The sequence below is a fragment of the Bos mutus genome, chromosome 16 (genome assembly GCF_027580195.1).
Source record: "Bos mutus isolate GX-2022 chromosome 16, NWIPB_WYAK_1.1, whole genome shotgun sequence".
NCBI classification, from domain to species: Eukaryota; Metazoa; Chordata; class Mammalia; order Artiodactyla; family Bovidae; genus Bos; species Bos mutus.
Genome location: NC_091632.1, coordinates 14,265,480 through 14,281,896, shown reverse-complemented (window position 1 = coordinate 14,281,896; position 16,417 = coordinate 14,265,480). Strand labels below are relative to the sequence as shown.

The 16,417-nt window shown below is 50.7% G+C and overlaps 1 long non-coding RNA gene across 1 annotated transcript; it reads left to right on the top strand.

Moving 5' to 3' along the window:
* Positions 1-49: 49 nt before the first annotated feature.
* Positions 50-7,398, top strand: LOC138991172 (uncharacterized). The gene is made up of 2 exons (XR_011467135.1): positions 50-182; positions 7,023-7,398. It is a non-coding gene; the product is annotated as an uncharacterized lncRNA (long non-coding RNA).
* Positions 7,399-16,417: the final 9,019 nt, after the last annotated feature.

Sequence of the window (16,417 nt, the reverse complement as noted above, 5' to 3'; positions counted from 1 at the left end):
CAAGGCCCAGGGTGATGACAGTGGTGGGGAGGGGTGGCTCAGGGTTGCTCGAGGTGCCAGGCAACAGACAACGCCAAGCCTCAGCGTCGCCCGTGCTTTCTGGGCTGCCAAGTCTCCAAGCATCAGCCCACGCCAAGGAGAGCAGGGTCAACGGCATGTGGGGTGGTGAGCGACCCACAAAGGTAACTCTGCTCTCGCTGGGGGCCACAGACCTTGGAAGGTGGGGCTTGGGGGTGGGGCGCAAGGACAACTAGCATTTACTGAGCTTTTACTCTCCGTCAGACTCTATTGGCTACAGCATGTAGTAGTTCACATTTCTCAGCACGACTCCGAGATTATGTCCATTTTACCTCTGGGGAAACTGAGGCTTATACATGATGGGTGGTGGAGGGGGTACCCACAGCAGAAGGGCACACAGCTGGGAAGGGATTCACCTGCTGGCCCAGATGTCTGAGTCAGGTTGTTCCCACTGCCCTCGACTCTGCGTCGTCAAGGAACCTGCCCTCCAGGCCCCAGCCCCGGCCGTGGACCCGCCACTGCACTGCTCCAGCCCCCTTCTGAGGCCCACAGCACCCCCACCTCGTGATCAAGTCCCCGGGACCCCGCCAAGTGTCCTGTCTCTCCAGGAAGTCGGTCACCCCGCTGTCTGGAGAAAGACAGAGCTGGGAGTGGAATGTGGACTTCTCTTCTTTCTACCTCTTTCCCTGGGCTGGTTTTCTTCTGGGAAATCGGGTAAGCCATCATCAAAATAGCGAGCAGAGCATGCAGTTACAAAGGGGCTAGCACCGAACTGAGCTCTCATACCCCTCGCCCCACTCCCACCCTGGTTGGTGGTTCCGGACTTCCTCAGAAGGTAATTGAAAACTCAGGTAGAGTTGACTTTATTAGGGCCCTGGCCCCAGCCTGCATCTGTGCTTTCCCCGTCCTTCCCCTCGTCTCCTCTGTCACTGGAGGTGATGAGGGCAGGAGGGTGGACTGTTTGCTTCTCTGTGATTTTCTATTCTGTCTCCCCCACCCCTATTCAGGGGCCAAGGCTAACTTGTGACTTGCAGAAAATGCAGGTCAGTTTAGGTCACAGCAGGATGCCTTACCAGGGACTGATTCAAAGGCCCTGGGCTTCTGGGAGGGGCTGGCACTCAGGCAGGGGGCCGGCAAATGTTGTGAATGTTTGGAGGCCTAAGCTCACCTCTGTCTCATCAGAAGGGAGGGGAGTGCAGACCCACAGACACAATTGTACCACCACAAAGCAGCAGGCTGTTACCTGAAGGAGCCATCTTGGGTCCCCACCATCTAGCCACAGGGCCTCCCCATGCAGATTGACTTCTTGTACCTGGTCTTACAAAGGCAGGGCTGACACCTGGGCTGCTCTACTTCACAGTCTGTTAAGTCAGTGTAATGATACCACTCTAACGTGGAGAAAGCAAAGAGGAAATAAAGAGCCTCTTGATGAAGGTGAAAGAGGAGAGTGAAAAAACTGGCTTAAAACTGAGCATTCAAAAACTAAGATCACAACCTCTGGTCCCATCACTTTATGGCAAATAGAAGGGGACAAAGATTTTATTTTCTTGGGCTCCAAAATCACTGTGGATGGTGACCACAGTCATGAAATTAAAAAACGCTTGCTCCTTGGAAGGAAAGCTATGACAAACCTAGTCAATGTATTAAAAAGCAGAGGCATCACTTTGCCAACAAAGGTCCATATAATCAAAGCTGTGGTTTTTCCAGTAATCATATATGGATGTGAGAGTTGGACCATAAAGAAGGCTGAGCGCCTTGAAGAATTGATGCCTTCAAACTGTGGTGTTGGAGAAGACTCTTGAGAGTTCCTTGGACACCAAGGAAATCAAACCAGTCCATCCTAAAGGAAATCAACCCTGAATATTTATGGGAAGGACTAATGCTGAAGCTGAAGCTTCTGAACTTTGACCACCTGATGCGAAGGGCTGCCTCACTGGAAAAGACCCTGGAAAGATTGAAGGCAAGAGGAGAAGAGGGCAGCAGAGGACAAGATGGTTAGATAGCATCGCCAACTCAATGGACAGGAATCTGAGCAAACTCAGGGAGATAGTGAAGGACAGAAAGCCTGCTGTGCTGCAGTTCATGGGGTTGCAAAGAGTCAGATACGACTTAGCCAACTAACAACAACAGGTGTTAGTGTAAACGACCTCTGACCCTCCTTGACCTGAGAGGTTGTGCAGGTAGACTCAGGATCTACCTGCACAACCTTACCTTGAAAACACAGAACCTCAGAGTTTGCTGTGTTCATTTTCTAAGCCTAACCAAGGATCTGAAATAATATCTATGTCTCCAGCCAGCGTGGGTAGCACAGGGCTGGTTAGCTGAGCGCAAACTGTAGGTGAAGGGACCCTGAGCCACACAGACCTCACCACCAGCTGTGTGAGTCAAGCCGGGCCAGAGCTAGGAGCTCCCACTTCCTCGTCTGTCCAAGCGGGGTGGGAACCTCTATTTCACAGAGTCTCTGGATAAATAGACAGCGCTTCCATCTCTCCTGGAACACCGACAGCACTGAATTTATGTTAGCTGTGATTATACTTTAGAGTCACAAAGCGCTGGGGGCCACAGTCATTCGCTGAACAATAGTCATGAATATTCATAGCTATTGTTCAGAAGATCTGAGGACCAGGCGGTGGTGGAGAGACCTCCCTCAGGGAGTCCAGTGGGAAGACAGACAATAGACAAAGAACTGTGTGTGTGGTAGGCACTCAGCAAATATTTGTTGAACAAATTGCAAAAGGCAATGAATTATGATGGGAGCATGCAAGGTGCCATGTGGGCTCGTGCAGGGGCCCCCCTGCCCAGACCTCCCTGGGGAGGTGACCCTGAAGCCAAGTGTCAAGGATAAGGAAGGTTTGGCCTGGTTCTTCTCAGCAACCTTACATGTGCATTTTCCAAGAGCTTAGGTGGGCTGGAGCATCATTCTTGGTTAGAAGGGTAAACCATTTCAAGAGTCCACGGTTTGAGGGCAGGGCAGGCCCAGAGATGACTTTTTTAAGCCCGGTGAACATCCATTCTCTGCCCAGTCACTTTTAGAGGAAGGAGGCTGCTGGACAGTCCTCTCCCTCTCTTCCCACTCCACCCTTGGCCCCATGCTGCCATGCGTACTGGGGGAACAATCGAGAACTCTCATACAGTCAGAAACCTCAGGCATTATCTCCTAGCAGCCTTGCTTCTCACAAAGACCTCCTTCCTGGCACTTGCACATCCAAACTACTTCATCTAGTCTTTAAAGCCCGTGGTGATCAGGAGTTTAAAAGTCTGGAGCCAAGTGCTGAGCCAATTTGTTGAGCAAAATCTCCCGTCATGTTCTGAATGGCTCAGTGAAAGAGGTGCCACAGTTATCAGCCTGGTTGGAAGCACACAACAGTTAAGTAACTTGTCTAAGATCGCTTCATTAGCCAGCAGCCAGGCTGAGATTCAAATCCACAGGTCAGACTCCCCAGGGCTTCGGCTCCACTCTTGACCTATCGGCTAAAGTTAGCCTAAGGAATTTGCCTTCCTCACCTCTGAGCCTAAACCAACTAGACCCTCCAGATCTTCAGCACTACCAGGACATTTCCCTCCAGAGATGTCTTCAAGATTCACAGTCTCACACTTAATGATAGGTCAGAATGGTTCCTAAAGGAAAATGTTAAGAAGCTTGTCCTGTGAGAACAGCCAGGACCAGCAGGAGTCTCTGCTCTGGCTCCAGGGCCCTGCTCAGTGATTCCTGGGGCAGAGCAGGCAGAAACTACCCTGAGAAAAGCACCCAAAACAGTGTCCATGGGCATATTAAGGGGTGGGTCAGATGGGCAGCTTCCTGGGGTGCTGAGTGTCACTGAAATAAGTGCGGGACTGATTTCTGTCTCTGCTCAGAGCTGTGACATGAAAGTTGATCCAGCTTGCCAAAGAAAACAAGCCACTCAATTCAGTTCAGTTCAGTTGCTCAGTCATGTCCGACTCTTTGCAACCCCATGGACTACAGCACACCAGGCCTCTCCATCCATCACCAACTCCCAGAGTTTATTCAAACTCATGTCCATTGAGCCGGTGATGCCAACCAACCATCTCATCCTCTGTCGTCCCCTTCTCCTCCCGCCTTCAATCTTTCCCAGCATCAGGGTCTTTTCCATTGAGTCATTTCTTCACATCAGGTGGCCAAAGTAATAAGCCACAAAGTAGGAATAAAACCTGTATTTACCTCTATTGAATGTCTTCCACAGGCTGTCTTGTGCAGTGTTGCTGGGTCAGCAACCCTAAGGTTGACAGTCACCTGAACTGAGTAGTTCCATAGGGAAGGGACAGGTGTTATTTACTGAGAGTTAGTTATTTATCTTCAGAATGTAAAGCATGTTAATGTATTTCCTATACTGAGCAGTGTTGGTTGTACTGTAGTAGCCAAGGGCAGGTTAGACCACTGTAACAAAGACATCCCATAAAGACATAGGGTAGTGATCCTGGATCAGCAAACTTTTTCTGTAAAGGGCCAGAGAGTAAATATTTTTAAGTCATACAGACTCTGTTGCAGCTACTCAAATCTGCCACTATAGCATAAAAACAGCCAGCGGACAATAAATAAATGAATGAGTATGGATGTGTTCCAATAAAACTTTATTTATAAAAATTGGCAGGAGGCCACAGTTTGCCCACCCATACACAACAGCAAGGGAGGCTGGGAAATGTAGTCTGGTTCTGTGCCAAGGAAGAAGGGAGACGTTGGAGGATGGCCAGCAGTCTCGGCCACACCCAGACAGCCTCCATTTTACTGTCACTCTCTTCTTGCTTTCTCCTTCAAAGTTTGCCCATGCTTGAGGAGGAGGAGGAGGTGGTGAAGTTTGAGGAGGAGGAGGAGGTGGTGGAGGAGGAGGAGGCGGTGGTGGAGGAGGAAGAGGAGGAGGTGGTGGTGGACAAGAAGGTGGTGGTGGTGGTGGAGAAGGTGGTGGTGGTGGTGGATAAAGAGGTGGTGGAGGTGGAGGAGGAGGTAGTGGAGGAGGAGGTGGAGGAGATGGTGGTGGTGGTGGTGGTGGTGGTGGAGGTGGAGGAGGAGGTGGAGGAGGAGGAGGTGGTGGTGGAGGAGGAAGAGGAGGAGGTGGTGGAGGAGGAGGAGGCGGTGGTGGTGGTGGAGAAGGTGGTGGTGGTGGTGGTGGAGGAGGAGGTAGTGGAGGAGGAGGTGGTGGAGGAGGTAGAAGAGACGGTAGTGGAGGAGATGGTGCTGATGGTGGTGGTGGAGGTGGAGGAGGAGGAGGAGGAAGTGGAGGAGGAGGAGGAGGTGGTGGAGATGGTGGTGGTGGAGGAGGAGGTGGAGGAGGAGGAGGAGGAAGTGGAGGAGGAGGAGGAGGTGGTGGAGGTGGTGGTGGTGCAGGAGGAGGTGGTGGAGGAGGAGGAGGAGACAGTAGTGGAGGAGATGGTGCTGATGGTGGTGGTGGAGGTGGAGGAAGAGGAGGAGGAGGTGGTGGTGGTGGTGAGGAGGAGAAGGAGAAGGAGGTAGAGGAGGAGGAGGTGGTGCTGGAGGAGGAGGAGGTGGAGGAGGAGGAGGTTGTGGAGGAGGAGGTGATGGTGGAGGAGGAGGTGGTGGTGGTGGTGGTGGTGCTGGAGGAGGAGGAGGTGGAGGAGGAGGAGGTGGAGAGGAGGAGGTGGTGGTGGTGGAGGAGGACATGGAGGAGGAGGAGGTGGTGGAGATGGTGGTGGTGGAGGAGGAGGTGGAGGAGGAGGAGGTGGAGGAGGAGGAGGTGGTGGAAAAGGAGGAGGTGGTGGAGATGGAGGAGGAGTTGGTGGGGGAGGAGGAGGAGGTTGTGGAAGAGGAGGAGAAGATGGTGGTGGTGGTGGTGGTTGATGAGGAGGTGGTAGAGGTGGAGGAGGAGGTGGAGGAGGTGGTGGTGGTGGTGGAGGTGGAGGAGAAGGAGGTGGAGGAGGAGGAGGGGGAGGAGGAAGAGGTGGTGGAGGAGAAGGGGGAGGAGGAGCTGGAGGAGGAGGAGCTGGGGGAGGAGGAGGTGGTGCTGGAGGAGGTGGTGGTGCTGGAGGAGGAGGAGGTGGAGGAGGAAGAGGTGGAGGAGGAAGAGGTGGTGGAGGAGGAGGGGGAGGAGGAGCTGGAGGAGGAGGAGCTGGGGGAGGAGGAGGTGGTGGTGGTGGTGGAGGAGGTGGTGGTGCTGGAGGAGGAGGAGGTGGAGGAGGAAGTGGTGGTGGAGGAGGAGGAGGGGGAGGAGGAGCTGGAGGAGGAGGAGGTGTGGTGGTGGTGGTGGTGCTGGAGGAGGAGGTAGTGGAGGAGGAGGTGGTGGAGGAGGAGGGGGAGGAAGAGGAGCTGGAGGTGGAGGAGGAGGTGGTGGTGGTGGTGCTGGAGGAGGAGGTGGTGGTGGTGCTGGAGGAGGAGGTGGAGGAAGAGGAGGAAGAGGTGGTGGAGGAGGAGGAGAGTGGAGGAGGAGGGGTAGGAGGAGGAGCTGAAGGAGGAGGAGCAGGTGGTGGTGGTGCTGGAGGAGGAGGTGGTGGAGGAGGAGGAGGAGGTGGTGGAGATGGAGGAGGAGGAGGTGGTGGAGGAGGAGGAGGTGGTAGAGGAGGAGGGGGAGGAGGAGGAGCTGGAGGAGGAGGAGGAGGTGGTGGTGGTGGTGCTGGAGGAGGAGGTGGTGGAGGAGGAGGAGGTGACAGCTCAGTGACATCGGGAAGCATCACCACCATCCATCTTCAGAACTTTTTCGTTTTTCAAATGGAGACTCTACATCCTTGAACAGTAATTTCTCAGTCCCCCTCTCTTTGCGGCCCCTGGCAACCATCTTTGTACTTTCTGTCTCTATGAATTTGACTACTCTAGATATAAGTGGAATCGTGCTTTGTGTCCTTTTGTGACTGGCTTAATTCACTCAGCATATCTTCCAGGTTCATCCCTGTCATAGCAGGTGTGAGAATTTCCTTCTTTCATAAGGTGACTAATATTCTGTTGTATATGTAGACCACATTTTCTTGTCCATTCATCTGCGAGTGGACACTGAGTTGTTTCCACCCTTTGGTCATTGACTCAGCCATTTTGCTCCTAGGACATGAGCCAGCTTGTGCGTGAAGCCAAGGCTTGGATTGGAAGAAAGCACAGATAAAGGAATTCCTGGGACTGGGTTGAGCTACTGGCCCGAGCTGATCCCAAGGGATGCCCTATCTCTGGATTGTCAGCTCTGTGCAACGATGAATGTCTTCTGATTGAATTGATTGAATCCCAGGACTTGCGGGATCCAACTTCCAGACTGGGGACTGAACCTGTGCTCCCTTCAGCAGTGAAAACCAGGAGTTTCAACCACTGGACCACACGGAATTCCCAAGTTTTAGGTTTCTTTTAGCTATAAACCATGTAACTGATGCATCTGTCAAGAAGTTGCCTAGTTTCACATCTGCAAAAAAAAAAAAAAAAACAGAAAAGAAGCAGAACCACAGACAAGAGGGAAATGTTTTGTTGACAAGAATGCCGGGAAAAAGCGTTCAAGCACATTTAAGGAAGACTTTGTAACTATATCTATGCTAGTTACTTCTCTCCTGATGAGTGGGAATGACTAATGCTATGAGTGATGGAAAACCTGAAAAGACAAATTTGATTAGGTTAAAATGTTTGGTTATATCCAGTGTATGTCCCAAATCCCAGATTTTGACATTTAAAGAAAGACTTTTTTTTTTTTTATTTAATTATTTTTTTATTTATTTGGCTGCACTGGGTCTTGGGTGCAGCACATGGACTCTTGCATTACAGCGTGTGAGCTCTCTAGCTGCGTGTGGCATGAGGGTTTATTTGCTTTGTGGCTGTGCGATTTCAGTTCCCTGACCAGGGATCAAACCTACATTCCTGGCATTGCAAGGTGGCTTCTTAACCACAGGACCATCAGGAAAGTCCCTAAAGACTTTTACTGAAAGAGAAAATTGAGGTTTTTCTTAGGTTAGTATTAGTGTTAGTTGCTCAGCATTGTCTGCCTCTTTGCGACCCCACGCACCGTGTAGCCCACCAAGCTCCTCTGTCCATGGGATTCTCCAGGCAAGAATACTGGAGTGAGTTGCCATTCCCTTCTCCAAGGGATCGTTCCGACCCAGGGATCGAACATGGATCACCTGCATTGCAGATGAATTCTTTACCATCTGAGCCATGCTGGCTAAATAAACTCCATATTATTCAGAATAATATTTATAGACTTAGAACAAGGGAATAGGATTATGAGCCTGTCCAGGGCTCTCACGTCTCCATCTGCCTCAACTGCAGAAGAAGCTGAAGGGCTGGGGCTTGGAGGTCTTCTCTGGGCAGCGGCACCTTCTTTGGTGGAAAATGCCCTGAATTCACTAGCCACTGAGACATCTTTCCTTGCTGAATTTAACTCTGAGAAAATTTAACTTCTCCAGGTCTCTCTTTCTTCATCCGTAAAATGGGCTTCTTATTATCTTTTCTATTCACCTAACAAGGCTGGTGGTGACACTGAGAAGCGCTTGGCAGATTTAAGGTTCCAGGGGGAAAGCAGTGAACCCACCTTCTGTGCGAAGTTCAGCTGCCCGAAGGCAGGGCAGTAATCTCTAGAATAGCCAGGCCCGCCCTTTAGACTACTGTGGAAACCCAGCTGCCAGAATGCCCGCGACAGCCCCCGATCACGTGTCTCCCAAGGAGGAGATGGGCACCCGGGCCCGGTTTCCCTCCTGCACAGGTGGGTCCTGACCCTGAGGCTGGTCACATTCACGCATGCTGTCCGGTTTAAGCTTCTACATCTACCCCAGGGGGACACTCCTCTGAGAGCGGAAGCAAAGAGGCTCAGAGGGCTCACAGCCCCGGACCCTGTCACACAGCTCGTGAGCCGCAGAGTCCAGATTTGCACCCAGAGCCTGTCTTAGTCTCTGGAGCTTGCCCTGCTGTTCCATGCTGCCCTTGTCTCCAGGCCCTGGACACTTTCTCCTGCCATGTCTCTGGGGGTTCCCTTCCTCTGCCAGCCGGTCTATGATCCCGTGCATGTTGTTGGTTGATGGGGGGCATCCTGGAGGAGAGCAGGGGCTCTCAGGGCAGAGACAACGGGTTCCTGGGACACGTGTCAGCTCACAGGCCGCGGCCCTGCATACACATTCCTCACTCTTGCCCTGCCTTTGGGGCTGCCTCTAGGAATAAACATTGACATCCAAGAGGTTGGGGGCCATAAGAGTTTTTCAGTGAAATAATTCTCCATTTATTGGTCCCAAAGATAGAAGACTGCCCTGGAGGTAAGACCAGGTGGGGAAAGGAAGTCGGAAGAGTGAGCCGCCTGCCTCCTGGGGGCCCCATGGGCGTACAGAGCCTCGGCTGGAGCAGCAGGTCCATGGCTTCCTCCTCCTTGGTGTCCTGAGCCTGCCAGATGGCCTGGCACACAGCAGGCCCTCAGTAGGTTCCTGTTAAAGGAATGAATGAATGATGAGGGCGGTGAGCGATCTCCCAGGCCTGCCTCACTTCCTGTCCCTCTGCACCGTTCTCTGCTCCTCGGGATCCCTGCTACATCTCCTTCTGGTCTCCACCCCCGCCCTCCTGACCTGTCTGAGTTGACCTCCCTCACCTCGCCCCTCCCTATGCGCCCTTCCTTCCTCCCAGTAGCCTGTTCTGTGATAAGGGTTGTTTAGCTGCCTGTGCCCAGATAATTCTCCTTCCTGGCCTCTGCTGAGTTCCCCTACCCTGTGACTTGGACTAGGCTGACCCATTTGACCGAACCTTTGTCCTCCTTGCAAATATATATATATATTTTTTATATAAATAAATAAATAAATATATATATATATATATATATATATAACTCTCTTAAATCCAAGCCCTTAATGTAAGGTAGCTCCCAGAGACAGACTTTGGGTGTCAGCTGTCCTGAGGAAGCAGGAATGAAAGACACTGCCCATGCAGGGAGCCTGAGCCTCATCCAGAGACAGAGATGCCATGGGTCCCTCCTCTGGTGGTTTCCAGGAGGCAGCCTGTCGGGCACACTGCTCTCCTTGGTGCGAAATCTGAGTGGCGGTGTGCAGAAGAGTTTCATGGAACTTGACAGCCTGCAAAGTAACTCTTCCTGTCATTCTGCCTCCTGCCCTCCTGCCTGGTTGGGCCCCTGGCTTTCTGAGAACGTCCCATGATTATCCCCGAAGGTCCCAGGGGTGCCTTATCTGTGTCCCCGACAAGTCCCATCTGCACGGCTGTACCCTCCAGGGCTTTCCCCCAAGCAGCTTCTGTCACTTCCTGATGGGCCCTACCACCTCTTGAATCCGTTTCTGCTGAGCGTGCGACTGTCAGAGGTCTTGCTGACCACCCCACGTGTGCATTCAGCTCGAACAGAACTTGAGCTTGACCTGGGTCTCCTCCCAACTCAAACCTTTATTTCTGGAATAGTTAAGAGAACATGTTAAGAGAACATGTTAAGAGAACAGATTTAGATTGACCAGTATTTGCTGAGCACCTGTCTTCACCACTTTCATGAGTTTTCTCACTGAGCCTTCACCACCTCGTGAAGTGGGCAGTATTCATGTCTCATATAGGGAACAGGGACCTACTCAGACCAGCTCCAGCAGGAGGAGAGGTTTGTAGAAAGGATTCATCGCAGAGACTCCAAGGGAAAAATGAGGCACAGCCGAACAACTTGCGAACATCTGAGAAGGGAGGAGTGTGCAGACTCACAGTGACTGATCTCTGCTCCGGTTGGCGCTGCTCCATCCCACGTACTGTCCTGTGTGTGCCTATGAATTCGCCTCCACACGCAGCAGCAGTTGCAGTCCTGACCCAAGTGAATGAATTTACAGGCAGGGCTCAGTTGTCAGATTCTTTGAAGACTTTGAGGTAAGAACATGGTAGACAGACAAATGCACCAACACCACCTCACTCCCACCCCGCAAGATGTCTGTGCCTACCCAGTAATTTTACTGCTAGATATATATCTACTAGAAATGGAGACAGATGTCCACACAGAAACTTGTACATGAATGTTTATAGCATGTCATTCACCATAGCCAAAAGATGAGAACAACCCAAATGTCCATTAACTGATGAATGGATAAACAAAATGTGGTATATCCATACAACAGAGTATTAATACGCTACAACACGGATAAATCTAAAAACCATCATGCTAAGTAAAAATTAGACATTGAATATCATATATTGTATGATTCCATCCATATGAATGTCCAGAATAGGGAAATCTATAAGGACCAACAGTATATTAGTGGTTGCTTAAGATTGTGGGCCAGGGTGGAGAAGAGTAGGTGGGTGAGAGTTGAAGTGAATAGGGTTTTTCTTGAGGTGATGAAAATGTTCTAAAATTGCCTGTGGTAACGACTGCACATATCTGTGAATATACTAAAAACCATTGACTCGTGCACTTTAAATGGGTGAATTGTATGGTATGTGATTTATATGTCAAGCTGTTAAAAAAATTAACAGAAAAGATGTCCATGTCGTAATCTTCAGAACTTGTGAATATGTTACCTTATGCAGAGGGGATTGAATTAAAGATCTTGAGATGAAGAGATTATCTTGAATTTTCTGAGTGGGCTTAATGAAATCACAAGGGTCCTGAAAGGAGAGAAGCAGGAGAGAAAGAGACAAAGGGAGTAGAGATTTGAAGATGCTAAGGCTTTGAAGATGGAGGAAGAGACCATGAGCCAGGAGTGAAGGTCACTTCTAGAAACCGGAAAAGACAAGGAAACAAATTACCCCCTAGACCCTCCAGAAAGAATGCTGCTTTGTGGACACCTTGATTTTAGCCCAGTTTAAGCCATTTCAGACTTCTGATCTCCAGAGCTGTAAGACACTAATAATATGTTGTTTTAAACGGCTAAGCTTGTGGTAATTTGTTACAGCTGCAAAGGAAACTAATACAAAAGGTTACAGAGACAAGGTCATGCCGCGGTGAGCTTTGGAGCTGCAACATCAAGTTGTCATCAAGCCAAAAAGTGTAGAGAAAGTAACATGGCTTCCTCCAGGAAACCTTCCCTGACCCCCTTTTCCACCTGAGACTATTTTGCAGGTCTCCTCTGGGATCCCACAACAGTGACTACCATCATGCATGGCAGCCCTTGATTACCCTAGTTTCCCTCAGTCAGTTAGAGATTCCTGAAAACAGCAGGATCTCAAAGGCTCATTTTTGCATCCTGGTGCCTAGAATCATGTCTGGCACATCCTAACTGTATAGCTATTTGGTGACTGAAGGAGTAAGGCCCCTGAAGCCTAGAGGTTGTCAAAAGTAATGACGATAGCTGGTCTTTGTTGAATTCTTCTCGTAGTCAGAGTTTTATATTCACTTCCTTTTAAAATCCTCAAGTCAGTCCTGTGAACCAGGTGCCATCATGATCTCCATGACACAGAAGAGAGAAAAGCTCAGGAAAGGTGAACATCTCGCCCAGCCTGCCTCAGACCTGCTCAGCACAGACCGGAGCCTCTGCTGACCCTGTGCTCCAAGTGGCTACTGACGAAAGGAATTACAATTAAGGAAAAGGAAAAGTTCAGTTCTTTGAGCACACTAACCACACAGGGACATCTCAACTGCCCACTAACCACGCATGGACAGTGGTTACCCTGCTGGGCAGTGCACATATAGGAAATTTTCATTATCACAGGAAATTCTATTGCACAGCTTTAAGGTTCTAAACCACTGAGCCTGTCACTAGAGCAAATAAGATACGTCATTTCAAATCCTCGATTGCCTTGAAGAACATAAAGGCAGACCCGGCACTTCATCTTTCCAAGGCAAGAGTCTGGGTTCTTAGGGAAACTTGCCCTTCTGGGGTCTGAGAAGTGGGGACCGCTCTCTCTGGAATTCTCAGGGCTTGTGCCGGTTAACACTCCCCATCACCTGAACAGAGCTAAGCAGGTTGCTGCCCACGGGGAAGGCTGTGTGGCTGGATCATGATGAGGATGCTCCCAGCTGCCAGCTCCTTCCCTTTGGAGCCCTGGAGGGTGTCCTTGGGACACCATTCTTCTCCTTTCTGATAAAGCAGGCCTCACACATACCCACTGTTTGCACAGATCCTTTATGCTTGTGTGGTAACCAGCTCACCAGAAGCTTCCAGAAGGACAGTGGGAGGGGATAGCAGAAGCAGTAACAATATTAAAATAACATGTAGGGAGTGCCTCATGGAGCTCTTGCAGCACTAGAGCTGCTTTATAGGCATCATCTTAGTTAATCCTCACGAGAGCCATGCCGTGCTCAGTCGCTCAGTCCTGTCTGACTCTGCGACCCTATGGACTGTAGCTGCCAGGCTCCTCTGTCCATGGGATTTACTGGAGTGGGTTGCCATTTCCTCCTCCAGGGGATCTTCCTGACCCAGGGACCAAACCCGCATCTCCTGTATTGGCAGGCAGATCTTTTACCACTGAGGCACCTGGGAAGCCCCCAATTCTCACAAGTAGACATTCTTTTAGCCTCAACTCACAGAGGACAAAGCTGAGACCACAAAGCCAGGTTGGCTTGCGCAAAGTCACGCACAGGAAGTGGCAGAGCTGGAACAAGAACTCCAAGTTCTGTTCAGTTCAGTCGCTCAGTCGTGTCCAACTCTTTGCGACCCCATGGACTGCAGCACGCCAGGCTTCCCTGTCCATCACCAACTCCCAGAGCTTGCTCAAACTCATGTCCATCGAGTCGGTGATGTCATCCAACCATCTCATCATCCTCTGTTGTCCCCTTCTCCTCCTGCCTTCAATCTTTCCCAGCATCAGGGTCTTTTCCAGTGAGTCAGTTCTTCGCATCAGGTAGCCAAAGTATTGGAGTTTCAGCTTCAGCATCAGTAAAGAAGCCATTTTTATGTGATGGCCACTCAGTCTGGGGAGCTGCTCCCTGGATTCAGTTTCCCCTGGAACTATCATAAGATGGAGGAAAGGGAACAACCAGAACTTAACGAGCTTGCTGCCAGCCCTGAGTGCTCCTTGGCCAGGCCCACGGGCCTGGCTGCTTCCCCGTGTGGGCAGAGAGGAGCTGTTGGGGCTGAGTAAGCTGCCAGCAGGGATCTTCCTGCTCTCCCGCCTGCAAAGATGCTCCCTGAATCCCACCAAGTCCATGATGACTGCCATCCCTCACTCTCTTCCTCAGGGAACAGGATGTGTGGTTCTAACTACAGGGGTGGGATAGGGGGGTTTCAAGGGAGTCCCCACCCCCGACCCAAGATTATGTAGCAGGAAGGGAAAATCTCAGGCCAGTAACACAGCCTGTGGTTTCTTCGGGGAAACCACAGAAGACTCAGCTCAGGGTGGCAAAACCCACATTCCCCCAACACAGGGTGTGGCCTGGGAGTACCTTGGCTGCCAGTACCTAGGCTGGCACAAGACCTCCCAGGCAGCACCTTCTGATGGCCAGTAGCTCTTCTGTCTGTTTGTCCATGCCCCCTGAAGCAGGTGTCTGTGCTGTTGGTAGCCCTGTGAAGGGAGCGCTGGTGAGAGAGGAAGGCGTGACACTGGATAGTGAGGAAAAGGGCTTCTAGCTCTGCCCTCGGCAGACTCCTGGCATGAGGCAGAGACATATCTTTTTACCCCAGAGAGGCTCCCAATCTGATGGGGGAGGCACACCGTCTCTAAGAAGACTCCTAGAGCAAACTCTGATCTAATGAGGGGGGTAGGGTGCATCCAGAGAGAAGCGAAATTCAGACAAAATTCAGGAGTCCCTTCTCAGCCCCCTCCCCCGACCCCACCCATTTGCCTACCACACCTTCTTTGCTGTCTTGATCTGTGGGTCTCACCTTCTTGCCCCCATAGCAGACCCATGACCCTGAGCAAGTTCCAGTCCAAGGGTAAGAGACAAGCTCTTGTCACCTATGCATATTGGAATGCCAGACACGTGGTGCTGCTTGAGGCATCACCTTGATTCTACTTGGACTGATGTTTAAAAGTGAATAATTCATGAACATTCATACTGTATTTTTGGTAACACCCTCAGCACACATTCTTGTGTGGACCTCTGTTTTCCTGTCTCGGGTATGTACCTAGGAGTGCCGTTGCTGCGTCGTATGGTACTGGCTTACATTCCCACCAGCAGGGGGTGAGGATTCTGATTTCTCCACATCCTTGAGCAGGTCAGTGTGAGATGCCCATCGGATGTCCAGCTGGTGATGTCGAGCCAGTGTGGACTTCAGGGAGAGGCTGGGCTGGAGACTCTAAGGCCATCATCCCTTGTAGGGATGGTGGGTAAGGTTCTGACACTGTGAGATGGCACAAGGACTGGGCGTGGCCCCAACAGCCACAGGTTGGCAAAATGAGGAGGAACCAGGCAAGGAAAATGAGAGGGGCGTCTCAGGAGAGGAAGGTGCAGGTCCGGGAGACCATGGGGGCAAGGGAGGGAAGCCCTCCTGGGAGGCGGGAGGGAGCAAGTCGTCAAATGCTGCTGATGGGGAAGACAAGGGTAAGACCTGACCACTGCCCTGGGCTCCATGGAAGCTTATGATGATCCTGACAATGGCGGTCTCATGTCAGCAGTCAGCAAAAGCCTGACTAGACTGGGGTCAGGAGAGGGTAGGGGAGGACCTGGAGACCGGGAGTGGAGACAACTGAGAGACGTTTTTTAAAAAACAGCTTTATTTTTATATTTACTTGAGTATATATATATATCTGAATCACTATATACCTGAAATATATACCTCTGCTATATACCTGAAAACAATCACAACATTGTATAGCAACTATACTTCGATAAAAAAGTGTCTTTTTATTGCTATATGGGGATTTCCAGGTGGCACTAGTGATAAAGAACCTGCTGCCAAAGCAGGAGACGTAAGAGACACGGGTTTTATCCCTGGTCAGGAAGATCCCCTGGAGGAAGGCAGGGCAACCCAGTCCAGTATTCTTGCTTGGAGAATCCCATGGACAGAGGAACCTGCTGGGCTACAATCCATAGGGTTACAGTCAGACACGACTGAAGCAACTTGGCACACAAGCGCGTGCACACACACACACACACACGTATACATTTTTAGATTCTTTCCCATAACAGGTTATTGCAAGATATTGAATACAGTTCCCTGTGCTATACAGTAAGACCTTGTTGTCTTTGCATAATACTTTTCGTGTGCTAACCCCAGACTCCTAGTTTACGCCCTCCCCACCTCCTTTCCCCTCTGATAAACATAAGTTTGCTTGCTGTATCTGTGAGTCTGTTTCTGGCTCCTAAACAAGTTCATCTGTGTCGTACTTTAGATCCCACATGCAAGTGACATTACGCAATGTTTGTCCTTCTCTGTCTGACTTCCTTCAGGTAATATGATAACCTCTAGGTCCGTCCACGTTGCTGTAGAAACGCAGCTTTACTGAGATTCAGCTCCCACTTACAGTGCTCAGTTCAGGGGCTTTTGATACATTCACAAAATTGTGCAACCATCACCATAATCTAATTTTAAAACATTTTCAGCATGCTCCCCAAAGAAACTTGTAGCTGTCAGTCCCGCGTCCGCTCTTCCCCAGGCAACCAGTCTCTAAGCACATGTCTAGTCTGGA